We start from the raw sequence: 19,453 nt of genomic DNA, 5'->3' as shown, positions 1-19,453 counted from the left end.
TGTCCAGGAAAGGAGGAGCACCTCTCATAAATTATTAATTTATTGTTGGGACCCTCAGGATATCATTTAAGGATTTAAGACCAGGAGGGAAAGTACATCGTGTTGCTCTCCACTGTTGCTATCTCTGGCTTGGCTGAGGCTCGCACCGGGTGGTATGTGGGTGGCTCTAGCTCCACATTTGCTATGGGGAAGCCCAGAAGATTTCTGTTGGCTGTCCAGTGTCCAGTGGTAAGGTGCTACTGCTCACCTACCAAACAACCCAGGGAAAATAAAGCAGCAAGGAAAGCTCAGACTTGGAGGGAAAGGTAGGGAGAATGTATTTTGGGTAGTCTGTCAGTCAGCTTGACACTAATTGGTTGCAGTAAGTAATCATTCTCCATGTAAATTAGACTCCAATTTCCTCTGTAGTCTGTCTGTTTGCTGTGTGGGCCTCGGTCTCTAATTAGGCTCTCACATGGTGAACCTGGTCTGTAAGCTGCTTTTGTTCCCAGAGAACCCGGCTCAGCTTTCCCCAAGGTTGCCTGGGCTCTTCGAGCCCCACTCCCAATTGAGATGGTTCTTATATCAACACTTCCAAGTTCAAAATAAATTCTTCTTTTAATGTAAGTTTTGATTATACTTAAAGCTTGCAGCGGTGGGGGGAGGATAAAATGCAAAGGGGCTTATTGGACTTATAATGGGAATACCCCTCAGAAATACTTCCTCTCGGTTCCTGGAAGCCCTGCTCACTCCTCCATGAATAGACCTCATTGAATCGCTAGCCTCTGCGAAGGCTGGAGCAGCTTGCCCACATCTGGATCCTGCCGCCTGTCCGCCGGGACACCTGGAGCGCATACGGCTCGCTCCGGCCCCCTCGCTCGGAGGTAGCTGTGTCTGCACATTCAGAGCACACCCAAACTCTGGCCCACGTTCTGGAGTCGCTCCAGGGTTGCACATCTGTAACCGAGTGCAGAAATGTGCAGTTGCACGAGAGGCTTTTATCCCCGGCCATAGGTTGTTTGCAAATGAAGGCAAGGTTTCTAGGTCACTGCCTGCAGTAAGAAGCTGCCCGCGGTGGAGCTCTGTGGTTCCTGAGCGGCTGCCAACAGCCCCCACCTTAGCCTGAGTGTCAGAAGTGAACGCCGTGGTCAAGCATCTAGATTTGTGTGCAGCGGAGAAAGACGTGGCTCTATGGCTGATGTCTGTGCCAGGCTGCAAAAAAAGAAAAACCATATGTGTCAGCCAGCCAGGCTGTTTGCCAGCAGCGCTTTACGATTCAGTAGTTACCTTTGTGAAACTTGGTATAACTTCAGGAACCATGTGCTAACCATTTCTATAAACCTCTTCCTTATGTGATACAGTCCTGACCCATGTGTCAGTGGTACCGTTAGGCATTCTGATAAGTACTGGGTTTATTGGCATCCTGATATTTATCTTATTGAATTTTGATCTGGTAATAATGCTGGGAGTTGCTGGCTTTCTTCAGTGCACTCGCAAGGCTGCGGTCCCCTCAAAGTAGGTAGATAAGAAACTTTCTGGAGAAAGAGGTGAAGCAAATTGAGCATGGTTTTTTTTTATTGCTTCTCTTTACATGATTTATGTATTGGCAAGGTAACTTTGCTTTCATACCGCTAGTCAAAACTGGAAGGGATGTTGGCTCCGTGGAGAGCTAAATTTGGGTAAAGAGACAGGATTGGATTAGGGCTTATGATTTTCACCAATAAGCTAAAACTGCGGTGGGCGTCACTCCGCCAGCTGGGGCAGCAGCCGGGGAGCCTTCCCTCCCCAGATGACCGCAGCCAGCGCGCAGGCAGCCTCCCGGCCCGGGCACCGCGGCCACCACCAGACGATGTGCCACGGTCCCCAGCACCGAAGACGTTCACCTTCCCTCTGCCCAGCCTTCCCTCTGCCCAGCCTTCCCTCTGCCCCTCCGTCCCCTTAATGGGGGTTTTCCAGCGCGTGAAGTGAATGCCTGTTTAGCCTGGGTAAGTAATCACGCCCAATTTATAGCATGTGAAAGTATAAGCGGCTTTAATGCTGTACAAATGTTTGCATTGTGAAATGATTTTCTTTTTCAGCTCTGATTCCTGCCTGCCTTTGCAAGCGCTGGTTCTCACTTGCAGGCAGAGCAGTCAGGGGCTGCCTCCCCCGAGCAGGGATGTGCCATATCCCCTGCTAATTTCTGACTCAGTGGACACAGTAAAACTTTTCCTTGATGCAAACGTGACTTCTCTCTCCAGCCCTGAGCTGCTCCTGCTTTTTTACTCTGTTGAAAAATCCCTGAAGAGTAGAACCCTGCGGGAGGCTGGAGCTTATCTTAGCTCCGGGTTTCCAAACGTGCTGTGTGTCTTCTCAGCTGTTGCAAGGATTTGTGCGGAATGAGAAAATGCGAATTTTGTACCTTCGGCAGCTGTGTTTAATGCAAGATAAAGGGTTATTTTTAACTTTGGGATGTTGGGGTTTTTTTGACTTTGTTAACATGAATTCAGGAGAAAATACCCAGTTTTCTTTGAGGCAAAACAAAGGCTTCTTTTAAGTGAAGCAAGGACTTTTAAGTACTTAATCGGACTTGCTGAATTCACTTGCTTTGGGATACTTTGGAAATTAAGCAGATAGGAGGCTGTGTTAGTGACAAACAACATGTTTGGTCGGAAAAAAGGGGTTCATTCCTGGAGAAGGCAGAGAAGCACACAGCCACCGGACACGCGCTCTGGGCAGAGGTCCTGGGGCTGTTTGCTGGGCGGGGGTGTTTAACAGCATCCTCTGTTTGCCTTTGTTTAGACAGTGCAAATTATTTGTGTGCTTTAGGATTCCTTTGCTCTTCCAGCAGATGTTTTATCTGTGCAACTGGTGAAGTAATTAGGGAGAGAGAGACATGGTGCTGGTGTGCAAACACCCACTTGGGGGGGGTGGGTAGAGAAATCACAGAGTCCGTCCCAGGAGCAGCTGGCTGAGGAGCAAAGTCAGCACAAGATGCCAAAAGCAAAATGCATATGGCCCAGTGTGTCTGACTTTATTTCTGCAAAGGGGTTGTTCTCCCCCCTGCTGTAAAGGGACAGAGGCCGCAGAAGACCATGTTGCTTCTTACGGCGAATTTCAACGTGCAAATCATTCACTCGGGACTTTTGCGGTGGCAGCTGGGAGATGATTAAATGTTCTGTCTGCAGGAAATTACCAGGAGATTTGAGTATTTTCCTCAGTGGCTGTGGCACCAGCAGTGGGGTGACATGAGAGCTTCCCTGCACGTAGATCGGGCTGCCCGGAGGTTTTGAAGGCTTCGGTTGCACAAGCATATTTTTGCTCAGCTACCATTTAAATAATGGCAGCAACATGCTGATTCCTCTAATGATCTTGATTAAGTTATCGGTTATTTCCTTAATTAGCTACTTGATCTACTTACACCTTAAATGAGTCTATTTGTTCACCCAGAGGAGGAGAAAAAAAAGCTCCTGGTTTTTTTTCCCTTTTAAAAGGTTTTTTTCCTCTCCAAAAGGCAGCTGTCACCTTAGGTCCTTAAGGGAGCTTAGGTGAGCTGGCTTCCCTAGTGCTGCCACACTGGGGGTCTGTGGGACGCTCATGGTGCTAGCGTGGTGACAGGGGGACCATGCCAGCAGTGCTGGAGCATCCTACGTGCCACCACTGGGTCCTTCCCCAGCAGAGATGCCTTGGTGGGGCTGGAAGTGAGCTGCTTCCAGAGCCTGAGCAAAACAGCACCATCATTTTATTCATAGAGGTGCTGACCTGCAAATCCTACCCGCTGTTTCAGGCTGGCTGTGGAAATGTGCCAGCGTTTGCGGAGGTGATGCCGAGAGGTGGGCGCTGGGGCTTCCTGGGGGCTGGCTCTGCTGGTGGCAGTGAATTTTAAATGAGACAGGATAGATGTACATGTATTCCTGACATCAGTGTTATGCAGAGAAACAAAACATGTTGAAGTGGTCTTCTGAATGCTCTGTGTGTATTAACTGGGCTGGGGATGGGGTAGTGTCTCAGGGCCAGTTCTGGAGGAGAAACTGCAACTTTTAATCTCCAGTGGCCTTTAAATTTCCCGTGTATTAGCATATGGCACTGCAGTGACCACCCAGTGTCTCTGCACAGCACTACAAAAGCAACCTCACCAGTTGACACCAGTTCTTCACCAGTATTGCTCACTCACCAGTGTCTGTTGCCCTCTCTCCTGTATCTCAGAGTAGAGAGCCTGAAATTTTTTGCTTTGGAGGCTCCTTGTGATACATGTAACATCAGCTGGTGCTTCAGACAAGCCTATTTGTTCATGCTTTTGTACTGTTTATTACTCTTCATGATATTCCCCTCGTTAGCCTTGGCTTCACACCCTTCCTGGTGCAGAACTTGCTGAAACACGTATTGCGTAATGAGCCCGCTTCCATATATAAATTGGAGAGACAGAAGTTGGGACTCTCCCAGCTAAAACAGAGTTAAATGCTTGCCCTCCAGTTACATTTTAGCATCTGCGCCAAAAAATTATGTATTTGGGTGAAATTAGCAAGAGTTCTGACATACACAAGCTTTATTCCTTTCAGTCTTATATTTTTAGCAGTTTGGCAAGAATTTGAACTGTACGACTTTCCCCTCTCAGAAGAAACCTTCCCCATGGCCTGTGCAAAAGCCAGAGCATTGCCCTGCGATGCAGAGCCACGGGGAGTGGCACAAAGATGTCTCCAGCACCAGTACTCACTCCGGCTGGGACGTGCTTGGATGGCAGCTCTCAGAATCCCAGGTGTCGGGTTTGGCAGCATGCAAACCCTGTACCCGGTGCTGCCAGCCCTGCTGCCTGCGTTGCCTGACTCTGGGCACTTGGCGTTACTCTTGTGGTCTCGGGTGATCCCAGGAGGATTGCAGCGTTCGGTTTGGCTTTGCAAAATAGCTTCAGAGCTGAGGGTTGCTGGGAAGGACTCGAATATATCAATTCTAATGGCCCAGAAAACAATATTCTAGTATTTCTATAACATGATTCCTACATTATTATGATGTTGCAAATGCAAGCGTGGTGGATCTTGTGGTCAGCTGTGCTTTGGACACCACAGATGAGTGTCACAGATGTAGCAATGCCAGAACAGCAATGATGAGGCCTCTGGGTGATCCGTGTTCCCTTCCACGTCTGTCCTGGGTTGCTTGCGTAACCTCAGACAACTCATGGACACCCTCCAAGTCTCAGGGGAGAGCAGTAGAGCTGCTGTTGCAGATGTTCAGGAGTTGGTGCCAGAGCAGAGCCAGCCCCAGATGGTACCCAGGGATGCCCGTATCCAGACGGTATGTGCAGTGGAGCCCATTGTGGCTGAGATCTCCAAAGACCATGAAAAAGCTGGTAAAACCAGACAAGTAACTGCACTCAAAAAGAAAGTGTATTGCTGGCTTGTCCACTCTGCTTTTCTTTCTCTGCAGATCCTGGGAGGAGGTAGCCGAGATGAAATATTTGCTCTGACGGGGTTAGATTTCTCTTCACATTCCTTGGAAGTTTGTGTTTGGATTTTGCCCTGTTGGTTTATGCAGTGATATTTCCAGCAGTTTGATCGCATGGGTATAGTTCTAACTCTTGGTATTCTGTGCAAAGATAAAAATGAAAGATGGGCCTGGGTAATGAGGTGGCTATTTAATCACAGCAGGACTTGCAAAAAAATGTGCATTAAATATTTATGGGATGGTATTCATTAACATTTTCTCTGTGTTGGCACTGGGCAGTGCAGGAAAGCTGTCAAGAGAATTGGAGTCTGTGTTACACAGCCGTAGACCTGGAAGGAGCCTCAGTGGAGGAAAGGCATGAACGCTTGCTTTGTTACCCCGATGTATTCCTCATAGCTAGCATTGCATTTGGAATTGCAGTAGTAAGCAGGATTTCAATAGTTTCACTTACAGTTCTGAAAATGCTCAAGGTAAATATTTTAGGTCTGATTTTTCTGACTGCCATGTCTTATGTGAGTGCAAGTGACAGACACCAAAGTCCTGATTCATGGGCAGGCAATTAGAGAGATAAGCCTAAGTGACTTCATGTGTGTCCTTTTTAGATTGCTCAAGCCAGAGTTGCTGGAAAGGGCTGGGATTAGCAGAGATTGAGTTCTCAGGGCACTGGAAATCAGCTGCAGCTGGGGGCCTTGTCCAACATGCGCTGTAGGTACCAGGTTATGGAGTGAGTTATCCGTGGACGTGAAATGATGCCAGGAGGATTAGAACTGATGATAAGATGGTATTAATATCAGTGCTTGCTTTGTTAACAGCATGGAAGGTATCAAAATACTCTGGTGCTATAAATTTAAAGTGTGTCTTATGTTTGTTAAGTGAAGCTACTTAAATGGTTGAAATATGTTTATTTGCCAGCCACTGCATCCTCAGATACAGGATCGCGGCAAAGGACGTTAGACTTCTCACAGCATAAGTGGAAGGTCTGAAGTAGTATAAACTTGATGGATTAAATATTCCTTTGAGATGAGACAGGGTCATGTGTCAGATTTTAGGATACCTTGCTCTAGATCAGTAGTGTGAGCCCAAGACAGCCTCTGGGCTCATGCCAAAGGCTGTACTGGTTGCACATGTCTGCCAGTTTGGGGCTTTGGAGCCAAAGGTTTGTGTCCATGATGCTGTCCCTGTCCCATGCCATTAGCCACAGTAAGTGATGTGCCCAGCTCAGGCCGCGGGCACCTCCCTTGCGGGAGAGAAAGTTTGTCTTGGTATTAGTGTTGCTGGGAGAGCGCTTTGTCCTACTTTTTAGCAAGTATAAAAGGAACATATACGGATATAAGAGAACTACCTCCTTCACCTGAATGCCTGTTGGATAAAATAAATGCTAATCTTGACTAATTAGCTAATAGACTCACTGCGGATGTCTCTGCAATCCATTTATGTACTTGAAAGCCCCATTAATTTCCACTGGTGCCTTACAGCAGAGCGGCAGGTGAAAGGCTCGACCGTACCCATGCTCTTTGCTTTCTGAGAGCTTTTTCCCTCCCTTGCATGAGAAAGGAGCCCTGCCGCTCCCGGTGACAGTCAGGAGAGTCGCGTGGCTGGTGCCAGGCTCACAGCACGGAGCGCGTCTCGCTGCGCCTCAGCCTCTGGCGTGTCATGTTTTGTCACTTCGCATAAAGTGATGCCTTGTAGCACCCCACGTAGATGGCTTTGATTAACTTGCTGCTTACCTTTCGGCTGTGTAACTGGTCGTTAAGGTGAGCTGACGGGGAAGGGGGCTGCGTGGGAGCTCCCACGGCTGGTCCACGTGGTGAGCTGGGTCCTGGCCAGGGAGCTGGGGAGGATCAGAGTCACAGCAAACGGCTCTTGCTCCTTTTGCTTTGACGTGCCGCTTGTCAGGGAAGTACAAATGTATTTCTTTGCAGTAGAAAATTAAATAAATCTTTGTTCTGGTGTCATGTGTCATGTTTTTTAACCCTTTGGTGCGGTGTTTGTTGACATCCTGGTGCCAGTAGGTCACCACCTTGTTTGCAGTTACTCCTGAGCTCTCCTGCCCAGCCTGACTGGGGCTTCTTTCACCAAGGGGTTAAATTTCCTCGATGTAAGCATTTTCTGCTTTCCAAGCTTGTTGTTATTTGTTGTTTCCATGCTCTCATTTTCTTAAGCACTGTAGGAAACGGTCTCTTGCTTGAAGAGCTTAGAGCTCACACCTCCAAACGTCTCATGTTAGACACTTTCTCAGTGTCTAACACCCGCTAAAAATCAGTGGGAGCTGGATCCCTAACTACTGCCAAAATATCCAGATATCCTGAGCATCTTGACTGCTTCCCTTGACCACCTCTGTTCGAGCAAGGGCTGGCAGAAAGGAAGCGAGAAGAGCAATCCCTCCTGGAGTGCAAGCACCAGAAATGATTCAGAATTAGTCTGAGTCTAAGCCACAATCTATTTTGCAATTTAGGGCTCAGAGCCTGTCACGTAAGCAACTTTACAACCCCTGCGCTGGCTGCGGATGATGATTCAACCCCTAAAACTGGTGGTTAGAGGTGAGGGTAGTGGAGCAACACGGGTAAAACGGGTCACTCTTTTCCCTTGCAGTGGGCTCCCTAAAATGAAAAAAGCAGCAGCAAGCAGTTGTTCGAGGTACCAGAGGGTTTTTTGGAGAGCTTAGTCCTCAGCCCCCCAAAATTTGGAGAAGGCTCACTTGAATTTCGTAGCACATGGCACAAATCTGAAGCAGAGCAGCAAGCACACCTGATGTTGGCTGTTCTGAGCTGTGGCCACAACCAGGAGCAACACGGGGTGGCACCGCGGCACGGTGACATGCCTGGTACCAGGCTCCCAGGCAGGTGGCATGGGCCTCACTGGTGAGCCGTTGGCAAATGGCATTTTCACCTCAATCCCCAACTGATCTCGAATGAGCATCTACCCTGTAACTCCTCATCACTCTTTACAACTACCTGAAAGGACATTGTAGAGAGGTTGGTGCTGGTCTCTTCTCACAGGTAATTAGTGACAGAACAAGAGGGAATGGCTTTAAACTGCAACAGGGGAGGTTCAGACTGGACATTAGGAAAAAAATTTTCACAGAAAGAGTGGTCAGACAGTGGAATAGGCTGCCCAGGGAGGGGGTGGAGTCACCATCCCTGGGTGTGTTTAAGGGTCATTTGGATGAGATGCTGGGGGATATGGTGTAGGGGAGAACTTTGTAGAGTAGGGCTGAGGGTTGGACTCGATGATCCCAAGGGTCTTTTCCAACCTGAATGATTCTGTGATGCTCTGCCATTTTAAATGTGTTTCCAAAGCAATTAACCGTTGGTATAAAAAATCAGTGCACTCCAGTTACGTCACTGTATCTGCCTTCCAATCCTTTAAAATATTCTCCTATCAAAAAGTCCTCTCATGTAAGCCAGAGCTGCTTTGGATTTTGGTGAGCTGTAGAGCAATTTTTCTGTGCTATATGTGCACTGCCAACTGTCTACAAGCCTGGCATGGACAAGGACAAGTGTGTTTCAAAGGAATTTATCTTAGAGATGCTTCAGACAAGGATGCTGGACATGTGCCCTTCAGAGGAGGATGGATATATAGCCATGGTAAATTATTTTTGTCATGTTTTGCCATTTTCTGTAGAATGGCTCATCTCTGAGGCTCCAGCAACTTTAGAAAGTTGAGTATGGCAGGTTTGTTTCAACTTACAGGTGACAGGGTTTTGTTCAGAGCCACATGCAAAATCACAGTTGTCATCAGAACTAAACCCAGTTTCATGACACTTCTGTAAACACAGGGTGCCACTTGCTGAGGTGAAGGTGGAGAGGCTGGAAGAGCAGGAAGGTGCTCTCCTCTGCATCTTACATGGAATGAAAACTTTACCAAAGTCAAAACTTTTCTCAAAGCAGAGCTGTTCAGAGTACAGCAAATGTCAAAATCCTCCTTGGCCGTGGGTTTGTGCTGGTGCGCATAGCAGACGCTCAGGGAGGGGAAGGCAGCTGTTGAGCTGTGATTGCTGCTTATTACACTAATTACAATAGTCTCGCCGGTATCATGAGCTTCCCTTCTCCTTCCCCCATCTGTCTGTTTGGCCATCCATGGTTGCTCATCTTTTTGAGATACGTGTTTGAAGTGCTTAGTACCACAGGGATCCCGACTGTGCTCCCCCTCTGATTCCCCATGCTGGTACAAGGAAATAATCATGGTTTGTACAGAGAAGGAATTTTTAGGATTCAGCTGTTTGCCCTGAAATAAGACCACGGAAAGGTGAGGTGTTGCCCTGGCTCTGCAACTGCACATTTTCAAGGATATCAGCCAGGGGAGCCACCCTGGTCTGGAGCATCCCAGCCAGTGTGGGATGGAGGGAAGGGGATGATGTCCAGCACTTTGTTCATTGTCCTTTTCCTCTATATTTTGGTTTTTGCCCTGTGCTGGTACAACCAGGCTAAATACTGGTCAAAGCAATCCCCTCCAGTCTCATCATGCTGCAGGAAGGTTCCCAGCTCTAACACAAAGAACAGCTACTCTTTTCCAGAAATGTCCTTACCCCTCGGCTGTGGGAGCCTGGCCAACCCTGCCTTCAGTACCACCACTGGCAGCAGCTCAGCTGACCCCCAAACTGCTCTTCTTTTGTTGCAAGGAGATGCTGTAAGTTAAATGCTCAGCAAAAAGAAAGCACCGCTCCTTTAGATGCCCACCTGGTTTTTATTTCTCTGGGAAAGGGTTACTCGTTGTCATAGGGCACTCACTGTGAAGAACAGCCCACTCCAAAGCAGCCAGCAAAATGCTTTCTGAACCACGAAACAATGGGACTCACTAAATCTCCAGCAGCAATAATTGCTTCTAAAAGGCTGATGTATTTAGTCTGCTCATGTTTAGCAAACATGTTTGCTTCACCCTTTGAAGATAATGCTGCGTGCAGCACAGCATGGAAGGGAAAAAAGAGGAAGAAATGGCCTGTGGTTTTCATCATGTTTAACAAGCAATGGCTGATGGGAGCAATAGTGTTTGATATTGCTGGTGTCCCCCCGTTAATTGTGAGCAGTTGCGTTTCTCCACCCCTCCTGGGGCTCGAGCTGTGGGCAGGATGCCCTCGTGGGCTCGTACAAGCTGGGAGCACCATGCCTGACTCTCAGGCTAGTGGGGGGCAGCAGCAGCCTGGCATGGTGATGCTGGTGTCTCCGCGAGTGCGGGGCACCCCTGAAGTCTGGGGACATCTGCGAGCCACGCCTCGCTGTGGCGGCAGCCACCAGCATCTCCTCAGCATCTCCTCGCAGGGTGGCTTTGACCCTTCGCTAGAGACTTACCAGGCACAGGAGGCTGCAGCAGGGATGCTCCCATGACACCGCCTGCACGGAACCCATCCAGGAGAGTGGGGATGGGCTGGGACCCTGCGGAGGTAGGTGCCAGGGCTGGGGTCAGGGGCCATGCTTCTGGCTGACCCTCTCCTGATACAGTCTTAATCCCTCCTCACGGGTCCTGATCCCCTCTGTTCCTGTGGCAGACGGTTTAGTTGCATTTCTCTACAGATCATGATAAGATAAAAGCGTGGCCATGTTTTACAATAAGGGAAGCAGGTTTAGAGGATGACAGGTTATACGAGAAAGGGATGCAGGTTTCCAGCTGCATGCTCTCGCCGCCGCGGCCGCCTTTGATGAGGGCTGTGATTGATGCTGCCTTTGGAGCAGGCAGCCGTCAGCCGGCGACGCGCTGACCTTTCCCTGGCGGGCTGAGCGGCTCTAATGATCTTGATGGGGCTGGCGATTTGTATATTGGGTTTGATGTACAAGGCTTGACACGGCATGGAGAAATGGGACTGGGGTATGACTGACAGCCCTTTCCCATTAAGGGTGGTGAGGCACAGGCTGTTTTCCAGTAATTTCTTTCAGTGGGAATGTTTTGCTGAATTATATTGTAGCAGGGAAGTTTTGCTGTTAAATATCTTCCTTTATATGGCTTCCAAGCAGTTAAAAAAAGATGCGAATGAAGTAATTTGCAGGCCTGAAGGCTTATCACTAAAAAGGCTGTTCAAATTATATACTTAAATTAATTAATATTTAGTGAATTATTTTTACCCTGACTTTAATGTTCAGGCTCCTTAGGCAGATAAAACAATGCAGTAGCTTGCGTCTGGGATTATTCTTTTTTAATTCAGCTGTATAAAATTTCAAACCCTTGACTTCTTGCAGGCAACATTAAAACCTTTTAATTTCCATGAGTTGAACTGTGTATAAATCACACCCTGGTTGGCACATCTCATGGGTGCTTGTGGCAAGAGTAATGAATTTCATGGTTTGTTATGAGCTACTAAAACCAACACAAACACAGAAAGCCCGTTTTAATCTCAGCATATCATCCAAGGAAGCAATTTATTCCTAAATATGAACAAATGTCAAGCCACGATAACAAATTGTTATTGCTAATTAAAACAAAGGGAAGAATAGCAAACATCTCTTGTCATTTGTGTGCAGTGCTAGGCTGTCTCTGGGACACTGGAGCTCCATCCAGCTTCAGCCAGTGGGACAGCCAGGCTGCAAACCTCGCCATCGCCTAAGGCACGTTGACCTGCTCGGTGCACTCCAGGCAGGGCATGGGGCCGTGGTCCTAGGAGGACTGGGGCCAGGAAACCACCCAGACTTAAATCAAAGTGCCACTTTTCATAATTCGGTTGGGTTTGGGTTTTTTTATTTAAAATCAAGGTTAGCTGGATTGTAGAATTCTTGTAATGTGTGGAGCTTGGGGTGGACTAAAACAACACGTGCCAGTCCATATGCTCTCACTAGCTGGTTTTATATCATCCAGGTATACTTCATGCTCTCAGGTAGGAAATAAAAACCTATTTTGGCACCTTGCTTCCCACTGAGCAGGTAGGAGGTGAGGAGCCAGGTGCATTCCTCACCACGGCCAATCTCCCTGCATTTGCAAATACACTGGGAAATTTAAGACTTGAAGACATCATGAAAGCCCATTTCTGTTCATGACTCAATGTGCGTGATTTTCTCCCAGACTTGTTATGGGAGCATCAGGTGGATCCAAAATGCGCTGGATTTACCATCTCCCTGTGAATTTAACACAGTTTGGGAGCAAGCAGTGAATAGGTCTTTTTTCTTAGCTGGCAAAGAGCAGTCAGCCATGTCTTTCCTGGGTGGGAGCAGAAACATGGCCATCTTAAACCATAGGTGGTTTCTGAGGAGTTTGAGTTTTGTGCGGCCACAGAACCTGCATGTGGCGCCTGGCCAGGACAAAGGAAGCACCCAAATCCTGCTGGCAGCCAGAGAAGGTGTATATGGTGTGGTTTAAGGAGGTAAAAAACAGACTTGTGTCGCTTGGCCAGGCCTCTGGGCTGGCTTGAGACTCACCTCTGAGTACAGAGATGGTCGAGCACCATGCCCTGGTCCTGGAGGATGCACATCTTTTGGGGAGGGACCACGTAGTGCAGAGGGGAGCTCAATGAGCAAAGGCAAGAAATCCTCAGGGCATAACCACTGACCCAAAACACCCTATTAGACAGGTTTGAAGCCAAAAAGTAAAATAAAAATTATCTAATGTGACAGCAACCCTGACAGTGTCAGGCAGTGAGAAGGGCGGCAGCGAGGGAGTCCTGTGCTGCTGCCAAGGCACATGTTAAAATGCAGACTTGCAGGGTTAGTCGTTATCCTGGAAATGCATCTTCTGTTTTGTGTAAATGGAAAATTAATTTGTTGTTGATCAAAGGTTTAGATCTTTGGAAAACATACCACCAGATAAGCTGAAGATTTATGTGTTTCCTTCGTAACATATTTTCAATGAATGCTTTATTATTCGTGGAAAGGCCCCAAGAAAAAATATGTCATTAAAAAAATAACTGCGTTGAGTTTATTTAGCTTAAATTACAATACAGTGCTTTAATGAGGCTTTTGTAGACATCATTAAAGGACACTATTAAAAAGTCTTCAGATAAGGATTCTATCAGGCTAGCAAAGGGGAGAAAACCATGTGAGCATCCAGTTTGTTGTTCACATTTGCTTACAAATTTGATTTCAAAATAAAAAAGTAAAAAACATAGTAGTGCTGAGTTAAAGCCAGAGGCTATGAAAACCCTTATTGTTGTTAAGCTCCCCAAAGCTTCTTGCATTAAGGTGATTTAAAAAAAGAAGGGGGGGGGGGAGGAGAAATAGATACAGTGATTGATCGAAACGCCGTCTGTGGCGTGCTCCGTGTGTCGCACCAGTGCACGCAGTGCTGTTCTGTGAGCTGGGGGTGTGTGGTGGGGTGGGGATAGTCGTGGGTGAGGGTCCTTTTGGGGTGCCTTGTGGTGGGGAGGATGGGGTGCAGGGCAGCAACGCTCAGGAGAACCAGCGTGGTGTGCCGGGTCCTCCCACAGCATCAGCCTGCGTTTGCGTGGTTCGGTGCTGCCAGAGGACATGGACAGCACAGGGTGTGACATATGGGTTGACATAGCGCTGAGGGATATGGTGGAGTTGGGAACTGTCAGTGTTAGGTTAATGGTTGGACTGAATGATCTTCAAGGTCTTTTCCAACCTAGATGATTCTGTGATTCTGTGCTCGTAGTCACTGCCTCGGCGCCTGGCTCTGCCTGTGCACCAGAGGATGCCGGCGAGGGTCAGGCCTGTCTCGCTGGGTGAATTGGTAGGAAATACAGAAAATTGTTTCTGAAATCAACCGCAGTGCGTATGGGCTGTACCTCCCCTTCTGTGTCAGCTGCTGCTGCGCTCCATGGTGTTTCCAAAACTAAATTCCTCCTTGCAGACCAGCAGCACAGATCCTTAGCCATTGCTCTGCCAAAAATGAGTGGAACACAGCAGCGATGACAGCGGGAGGAGCGGGTCTGTCTCACGCGGTCTTAGGCAGCAGCCGCGTGAAGGTACAAATGGCAGCCCTGAGGAAAGGCGGAGGAGGCCGAGTTTTTGGGATTAACGGTCTGCCTCTGATGGTGGTCTCTCTGTACCTCTCTCCACCCAGTTTTTCTTTGAGATAAGATATTCTTGCTTCTGGCATTGAGAAGTATGGGGAGGGTTTGCTGCCTTCCTTAAAAAGAATAAAGAAAAAAGGAAAAAAAGAAGAAGGAAGTGGGCTCAACCTAATTCAAGGTCCTGACTTGTATTTCATGACTTGGATTCTCCAAGGAGCCTTCCCCATACCTTGGGCACATCCCTATGTGCCTCCTGAAGAGCCAAGCATTTGGTCAGGAGGAGTGGGGCAGGACCCTGCCACGTAGGGTCTTCTCCCTTCCCTGCTCATTGCTAACAGCTTTTTACAATCATCTTGAGTTCCCCGTGGGTGTTTGCAAAGCCATGCTCTCTGCAGCCTCTTGCTCTGCTGGTTATCGCTGCCCCATGGCCATGAGAGGATGGCCCTGCCGATGTCCCTGCCCAGCTCGGGCTCCAGCTGTCCCCCAGCCTGGGGATGGTGCTGGGTACAGCCTGTCCTGGCACTGGGGCAGGAGTGCTGGCTCGGCAAGCGGAGATTTCGCCGCAAATTACAGGGGTGAGCGTGGGAATGGAGGGGAAAAAAACCCACTGTGAGTATCCAATTCTGCATTTCTGTGGGTAGAAAGAGCGGTGGGAAAGTAATGTGTTATTGTGTCTGTTGCTGTGAGCCAGGACAGGCTCAGTGATGGGGGGGACCTGCCGTCCCTCTGATCCCAGACAGGCTCGTGGTGTGTGCAGCACAAGGGACAGTCTTCATCCCCAAGGGCAGCATTTTGGGGCAGAGGAGGCTGGACCCTCTGTGACATCCCAAGGTAGCAGTGCTGTGCACTGCCCTGGCACGCTGCAGCGGAGGATGCTCACTAAATAATTCAGAAAGGCAACTTGATCTGACATTCATCAGGTTAGCAGCCCTGTGACCTTGAGGACGCCAGTCTGCTGTCGCTGTGTGTGGCCGTGCCGTGCAGCTCGTTGTAGTCGGGAGAGTCAGCAGTGTCCTGTGAGGCCCTATTGATTGACAGCTGATCAATACACCAAGGCGATAAAATACAGCATTTATGAAACGTGGGCTCTTACAGTGATTTGTTACATTAGCCATGGAGATGAGTTTGTGCAAAAGACAGAAAGTTTAAAGTTGACGGGTTTGGGTCTTTGTTTTTAAAACTAGCAGCAAAGGGCAGAAAGATGTGGCTACGTTTACAAGCAGAATTGTCTATCTCGCACCTCTGCACCCAAGCAGGGGCTCCCTGCTCTTGATCTTTCTTTATTTCAGTAGCTAAGATTTTGCTTCTGGTCGTTTGCTTCATTGCTGGCAGTTGTCAGCATCCATCCTTGTAATGGTGCAAGTCCTTCACGTGACCTTTAATAATGTGCTCTGCTGGCTCAGTATTCTCCTTGCTGCTTAATGAAACACCCATTTCACCTGTGTAATTTGCAGAATCCGTCAAGAAATCTTGTGTGCCTTCTGGAGTTATTCCAACACATGACCTTTTCACAAGCCTTGCAGTAGGTAATGGTAATATGGAGTAATTGCCAACGAACTGGAAGCTTTCAAAGCAGGAAGGCTCATTTCCACTTTCCTAAGACAGTTGTGTGTCCAAATGTGGCAGCTTCTAATCTGATTTCTTGTTTCAGAAGAGCCTGTTGATTGGATTTTGTGGATGTTTAGGTTTGCAAGTATTGGAACAAGAAGTCTGCCAGGAGCGATGACTATTATACGTGCTGTTTGGAGACACAAACCTCTTCTGCTCATAGTTAGCCATGCAGCTGAGATATTATAAGCGTTGGTCTTAATGATCTTTTGCATCAGCTCATGATTCTCACTCCCATTTTATCTCAGTGGATCAACTTACACTGAAAAGTTTACAATTTCTGGTGTGATCCCTTTCTTGGGGATAATCTGGTTGGCCAAGACAGCCAGGCAGAACTCACCTTTGCTGTAGGATGCTGGTGCTGGGTGGTTGAAGCTGCTGTAGATGAAGTTACACAGAGCATATCCTACAAGAAATGGGGTTAGACACTTGGGTTCACGCGCTGCCAACCTTTCCCCCGAGCGCAGGGCTGGCTGGCGGTCCAGCTCAAGTGGCACTTGGAGCACTAATAGACACTTTGCTCCCAAGTGTTTATAGCTAAAGGGCCTTTGCTCCTTGGAAGTTAATGCAGATAAAGTCAGGCATTTTACTCATGTGTTCGGTGAAAATTAGCGCCTACAGGACCTGCCGTATGGAGCAGTACATATTCTTTGTGCCAGTTGTAGCCTCTAGTCACTGCTGCGTGCTTTTAGCAATAAATTTCCAGGGAAGATTGTTACAGTAAACACAGGTAATTTCTGCTCTACAGCATTTCTGCTCAATATTATCATGTATAAGCAGGCTTCTTTATTTGCTTTTGCCCAATTCAGTTTTGTCTCACTTCCTTTCTGTTGTAATTAACATGTTCTAAATTTAAGTGGAAAAATACATCATCTTGGGGTCATGGCATGTTAACAATAGAGAGGCGAGCTGACAGCCTGCCCGCAATGCCACTGTAAACTGGAAGGGGCAAAATGTGCCAGATTAGGAAGCTGAAGGGTCAGGGGAGTTTTTTCCTACAAGTTCTGTTGCTCTGTGTAGCTGGAGGAGTTGGAGGGGACCCTCCTCAGCACTGTGGCCATCCCCAGCCAAAGGAAGGTCCATCCCGGCTGGATGCGGTAACAGGGTCAGCGCTCAACTCTTGGACTTGCAGCTACAGATTTAATTACAAAAAAAAAAGAGAGGAAACATTTTTTTTTTTTTAAAAAAGGAACTGTAAATGCCCAAATATTTCATCAATGGCCCTGAATACCTTCTTTTGTCTGAAGTTGTCTGAGCCGGATGAGGTCTCTGCACGTTCTTAGTCCATCCCGCTTGGCTGGGGTAAGTTGGGGCAGCTCTGAGGGGGAGCTGGGCTGGTTGAAGATCTCGCCTTTGAGATTTTGAGTGGGATTCCATAATAATGAAACCTAATTTATGAGCCTTAATAATAATAATTCAAGGCATTTGAGACTGAAGCAAGACTCGCAGATGTAGTTTCTGCATCCTTCTGTGTTCTGTAAACATAGCTAATATTGCCAAAATCAAGGGCTCTGAAATCTGGAGCCAGGCCACAAAAGTCAGGAGCATGCTAAAAACGCTGCATGTTGGGAACTTTTACTTGCTTTCTGTATTTTTCTGAGCCTACGGAAACTAGGTTGTTGAATTTCACTCACTTTTTGCAAATACAGAATGCTCTCCTCCAGTTGACTTGAAGCAGAGATTCATTTCTGACCACCCAATTTCCAAGCAACGGGCTTTAAGAGCAACAGAAGAGATTTGGCAGCATCGCTCCTTCTCTGCGTTTACTTTTCTTTCCCAAGGGGAGGTTAACATGGGGGAAGGAGGCTTTGGCATCGCTGTTGGGGTGGCATATTCCTGGGGCTCGCAGTACTTACCTGAGATACACATGAAAGGTGCGAATCATGTGTCTCTTGGGGCCATATGAAAGAAAATGTATTAAAATATGCGGTAACCAAAATGCCACGCTAATATCTTGTATTCCCCAGAATATTTAGCCCTGCTGGTGCACAAACATGCTGCATCTAAAAACCAGTGGGGAATCATAGCAAATGACTGCAGAAAATAATTAAGAGGGCATTGAAAACCAGGAGAAAAATGATACGTTGCTCAGAGCCAGTGGATCATTGCTTTAATAGCCTGCGTACCTAAGAAGCGGTGCCTTAAGTTTGACAGCAAGTTGAGATTCGGTCAGCATCAAATAAGATGATAGTTGGGGAAGGATAATTAGTGTCTTCACACCATTCAATTTGGGCTGCTGGTGCAGAGCCAACTCTTTGAAACGCATACACGTGAGCCAGGGAGAAGGATGGTTTTTTCTCTCCCTTTCCCTAGGCAGCCTGCAGGATTTATTGATTTTTAAGAGCGGGCTGATTTCATGTAAATAAATGGGAGGGTGGCCGGGCCGCGGCGCGCGGTCTGGATGCGGTGACTTTGGCTTGCTGACATCATTGCTCATTAGCATGCAGGAGAGGAGAGCAATGCAACAGCAGAGCCCCGCGCTGCTCCCGCGCCGGCAATTATTCTCCACGGGCTGCATCTCTCCTCGTTAATGCCTTGCGCTCGGAGAGCAAATTGGACATCCTCTTGCCACTTCCAAGGGTCATTTAGTGAAAGGCAGGTTGAGGGGGGAGCTGCTGGATTCATTTGGATTGGGAGCAGAGAGCGGGGGCACCCTCCGGAGCTGGATTTCAGAGCGAGGCAATTGAAGCGAAAGCTTAAGACGCGGGGCAGGAATGGCACGTTTTTCCACGGCGGGTTTCCTTCGGAGATGCGCCGCGGTCGGTGCGTGCCTCCTCTGAGAAGGCTCCAACAAAAGCCAGTGTGGCGGCAGCCCGGCGGGGCGGTGGGCTGCGCTGGGAGGGTGCGGGATGCTTTATGGCACTGCGGTGCTTGGGCTGGTCCTGGGAGCAGCCCGTCAGCCAAAAGGCAACTGGTCCAACTAGGACGGCTGAGCAACCCGCTGGATTTTTTCCTCCCGCGCTGTCGCTGTCGGCAGGAACAGGTAAGAAACTGCCTTTTGCCAGCAACTTCAAAGTTGTCGCGGATTTTTAGGAGGGCTGGAAAGTAGAAGAGAGGAGGAGGAGGAGGAATAAGCAGCGTTCTGTGGATGCATGTAGCTGCGTGCTAACTTTGCTCAATGTGCTGTTGGTGGGGATCTACGAGGGGGCTGCGCTTTTTTCCCAGCCTTTGCTGTTCTCGTTTATGGATGTAAAAGGTTAATTGTTAAATTGCATTTCTGCAGCTGCAGGAAGTCGGGGAGAAACGCTGATGCCACTGTAATGGATTTTTCATTTTAAAAATAATCAGGAAGGCTCAGCTGGCTCGAAACAGGAATAAGTATTAAAAAATCCTCATCCCTCAGTGTTAATTTTATTGCTCTGGTAAATGCAGCTTCTGGAAGCCTGGATTCTCTGGGCATTTTCTGAGCAGACTGCGTGCAGGCTGGTGTTGTGAATGAGGACATTACTGTTCAGATGTTTATTGTGGTGGTTTGCCTTCCTGAGGATAGAGAGTTTTAAAGTAATAATCTTTCTACATCCTTCTTTTTCATGCCAGAATTCCTAACTATAAACC

General features: G+C 48.0%; 1 protein-coding gene across 2 annotated transcripts in view; it reads left to right on the top strand.

Moving 5' to 3' along the window:
• The window catches only part of PRICKLE2 (prickle planar cell polarity protein 2), a 109,881-nt gene that overhangs the window by 48,012 nt on the left and 42,416 nt on the right, over nucleotides 1–19,453 (top strand). Inside the window, exon 1 of one of the 2 annotated variants that reach the window (XM_074879084.1) lies at nucleotides 18,719–18,881. The exons of the other annotated variant lie outside the window; for it this stretch is intronic. The gene's annotated coding sequence lies outside the window, so the exon portion shown is untranslated. Of the gene's footprint in view, nucleotides 1–18,718; nucleotides 18,882–19,453 lie in introns of those variants that run through there. 2 annotated transcript variants of the gene reach the window in all.

Source organism: Strix uralensis, chromosome 10 (assembly GCF_047716275.1).
Source record: "Strix uralensis isolate ZFMK-TIS-50842 chromosome 10, bStrUra1, whole genome shotgun sequence".
NCBI lineage: Eukaryota > Metazoa > Chordata > Aves > Strigiformes > Strigidae > Strix > Strix uralensis.
The sequence above is the reverse complement of the archived record's forward strand: the minus strand, read 5'-3'. Positions and strand labels throughout refer to the sequence as shown.